This window comes from Trichechus manatus, unplaced genomic scaffold (assembly GCF_000243295.1).
Source record: "Trichechus manatus latirostris isolate Lorelei unplaced genomic scaffold, TriManLat1.0 scaffold00400, whole genome shotgun sequence".
NCBI classification, from domain to species: Eukaryota; Metazoa; Chordata; class Mammalia; order Sirenia; family Trichechidae; genus Trichechus; species Trichechus manatus.
The window spans coordinates 275,231-278,302 of record NW_004444336.1 but is presented as its reverse complement, the minus strand read 5'-3'; the positions used below and the strand labels follow the sequence as shown (position 1 = coordinate 278,302).

General features: G+C 45.5%; 3 non-coding genes across 3 annotated transcripts; 2 read left to right on the top strand and 1 right to left on the bottom strand.

The window, feature by feature from the left end:
• The first annotated feature begins 210 nt into the window (after nucleotides 1–210).
• On the top strand, nucleotides 211–284 carry TRNAN-GUU (transfer RNA asparagine (anticodon GUU)). The gene has a single exon. It is a non-coding gene; the product is annotated as a tRNA-Asn (tRNA).
• A 1,500-nt stretch (nucleotides 285–1,784) lies between these two features.
• Nucleotides 1,785–1,857, top strand: TRNAV-CAC (transfer RNA valine (anticodon CAC)). Its single transcript has one exon. It is a non-coding gene; the product is annotated as a tRNA-Val (tRNA).
• Nucleotides 1,858–2,845: 988 nt separating this feature from the next.
• TRNAN-GUU (transfer RNA asparagine (anticodon GUU)) lies at nucleotides 2,846–2,919 on the bottom strand. The gene has a single exon. It is a non-coding gene; the product is annotated as a tRNA-Asn (tRNA).
• Nucleotides 2,920–3,072: the final 153 nt, after the last annotated feature.

Sequence of the window (3,072 nt, the reverse complement as noted above, 5' to 3'; positions counted from 1 at the left end):
GAGCAAGGAGGGGCGAAGGCCATTCGGCCGCCCTTCTAGCTTCAGACTCACCCAGCGCACAGGTTCCACCGTGACGAACGACACCATCTGTCGCCCCAACCTGTCCTGTTTTCCGAGGCTTAGCACGGTTTATACTGCAGAAAGCCGGCGGCGCCACCTAGTGGTTAGTTAAGTGTTCACTTGCTGTTGAAAGGACGATGGTTTCTTGTAGTCTCTGTGGCGCAATCGGTTAGCGCGTTCGGCTGTTAACCGAAAGGTTGGTGGTTCGAGCCCACCCAGGGACGCTTCTGTGGTTTTTAAGATGCTCGCGGTGTTTCTGCTCCATAAAGCCTACTGTGGAAAAGCAGAGAGCAACCTTAGCTACCCTCCTATCCCTTTTGTCTTGGAAACTGAGAACTCGGAAATGATTGAAAGAGTGCAATCATCGAAGTAGTTTTTGACGAAGGAGGATTCCCCCCCCCATTATTTGTTTGTTCTATTATATATACTTTGGAAATTAAATAAGTTCTATGGTTTTATGATTACAAATAACGTTGCAATCACCATTATCTATCTAGCTCTCTGTTTATAATCACTCGTTGCGTTTCGTTAGCAACCTTTACAAAGACATTCTCATGAATTTCAGAAATGCCAGGTCACTGTCCTTCATAAAATCGCCACCACAGAATGCTTTCAGGATGCAAGGACGGGTCCCTTAAATGTATTTCTCACAGACTTGTTGAAGGTATTGTCTTCCTGACCAGACCTGGGGATATAGATGTGGGTGAATGAACTGTCTTGCATGATACATTTACTGTAGCATTCTAATGGCCCTAAGCCTTTAATTTAGGTAGTTTCCTCTACAATAAATATATCAAAGACGTTCTGGCATTTCAATTTCATTTACCGTAGGCCACCTCTGAGTGCAGGTTTTCAGTCAGCTGGTTCAAGGGAACAATTTAGAATGGCTCACAGCTGCTCAAGCTAACACAATGACTCCAGAATTTCTACTTCGTGCACCTGTATCAATAGACAAACCTAGTCGTATCCAACATTACATTCCTTCCACCCTGCTTGTACCCCCTTAGGATCCGTTTCCATAGATGCACCCCAGGATTTCTGTTCATGTATAGTGGCGAAAATCTTGTAGTCCTTCTGGTTGTATCGCACCTCCCTGTGGGTCATCACACTTTGTGCATTTCCCTCTGTGACTTTCAGGACTTGAGTCTGATTATAGATCTAAAGCAATGAGAAAAGGTAGCCGGGAGGAGGAGTAAAAGACAACTGTTTCCGCTTGGTTTCGAACCGGGGACTTTTGCACGTGTAAGACGAATGTGAATACCACTGCACTACGGAAATCAGGATGTTGCTCAAGCTTAACGATCCATCCCTGAAAACTTTAGGCCTGCCTTCTTTAACTTTTGTAGCTTTCAATGCACGAAATTCAACCCCATTTCGAAATTCGATCGCTAGCGGCAAATTGCTAGAAAAGGGCCTCCAGAAGCCCCGAGCGAACCCTTCAGGCAAAGGCGACTGCGCCTCCCGATCGACTCTGGCTTACCGCCTTTCCATTGACTGGTCATTTCTCTCAAGCGTTAGTTTTAGTGCCTCTTTGTTATCTTTCTCTTGTTCCTGCCACTTTCATTTGGGTTTGCTGTGAGACCTCAAAGCCAGAGTGTGGGGCCCTCGGTCCTTTCGAGGGTAGACACAGAACCCTAAGCCACGATCTATCGGGAGCCACAAAAGTTAAAGAAGGCAGGCCTAAAGTTTTCATGGACGGATACTGAAAAACCCGCAACTTCCTGGTTTCCGTAGTGTAGTGGATATCACGTTTGCCTCACACGCAGAAGATCCCCGGTTCGAAACGCGGCGGTAACACTTGTCTTTTACTCCTCCTCCCGGCCGGTTGCTACCTTTTCTCATTGCTTTAGATCTGTAAACAGACTCAAGTCCTGAAAGTCACAGAGGGAAATGCACGAAATGCAATGACCCACAGGAAGGTGCGATACAACCAGAAGGACTACAAGATTTTCGCCACTATACATGAACAGAAATCCTGGGGTGCATCTATGGAAACGGATCCTAAGGGGGTACAAGCAGGGTGGAAGGAATGTAATGTTGGATACGACTAGGTTTGTCTATTGATACAGGTGCACGAAGTAGAAATTCTGGAGTCATTGTGTTAGCTTGAGCAGCTGTGAGCCATTCTAAATTGTTCCCTTGAACCAGCTGACTGAAAACCTGCACTCAGAGGTGGCCTACGGTAAATGAAGTTGAAATGCCAGAACGTCTTTGATATATTTATTGTAGAGGAAACTACCTAAATTAAAGGCTTAGGGCCATTAGAATGCTACAGTAAATGTATCATGCAAGACAGTTCATTCACCCACATCTATATCCCCAGGTCTGGTCAGGAAGACAATACCTTCAACAAGTCTGTGAGAAATACATTTAAGGGACCCGTCCTTGCATCCTGAAAGCATTCTGTGGTGGCGATTTTATGAAGGACAGTGACCTGGCATTTCTGAAATTCATGAGAATGTCTTTGTAAAGGTTGCTAACGAAACGCAACGAGTGATTATAAACAGAGAGCTAGATAGATAATGGTGATTGCAACGTTATTTGTAATCATAAAACCGTAGAACTTATTTAATTTCCAAAGTATATATGATAGAACAAATAAATAATGGGGGGGGGAATCCTCCTTCGTCAAAAACTACTTCGATGATTGCACTCTTTCAATCATTTCCGAGTTCTCAGTTTCCAAGACAAAAGGGATAGGAGGGTAGCTAAGGTTGCTCTCTGCTTTTCCACAGTAGGCTTTATGGAGTAGAAACACCGCGAGCATCTTAAAAAACCACAGATGCGTCCCTGGGTGGGCTCGAACCACCAACCTTTCGGTTAACAGCCGAACGCGCTAACCGATTGCGCCACAGAGACTACAAGAACCCATCGTTCTTTCAACAGCAAGTGAACACTTAACTAACCACTAGGTGGCGCCGCCGGCTTTCTGCAGTATAAACCGTGCTAAGCCTCGGAAAACAGGACAGGTTGGGGCGACAGATGGTGTCGTTCGTCACGGTGGAACCTGTG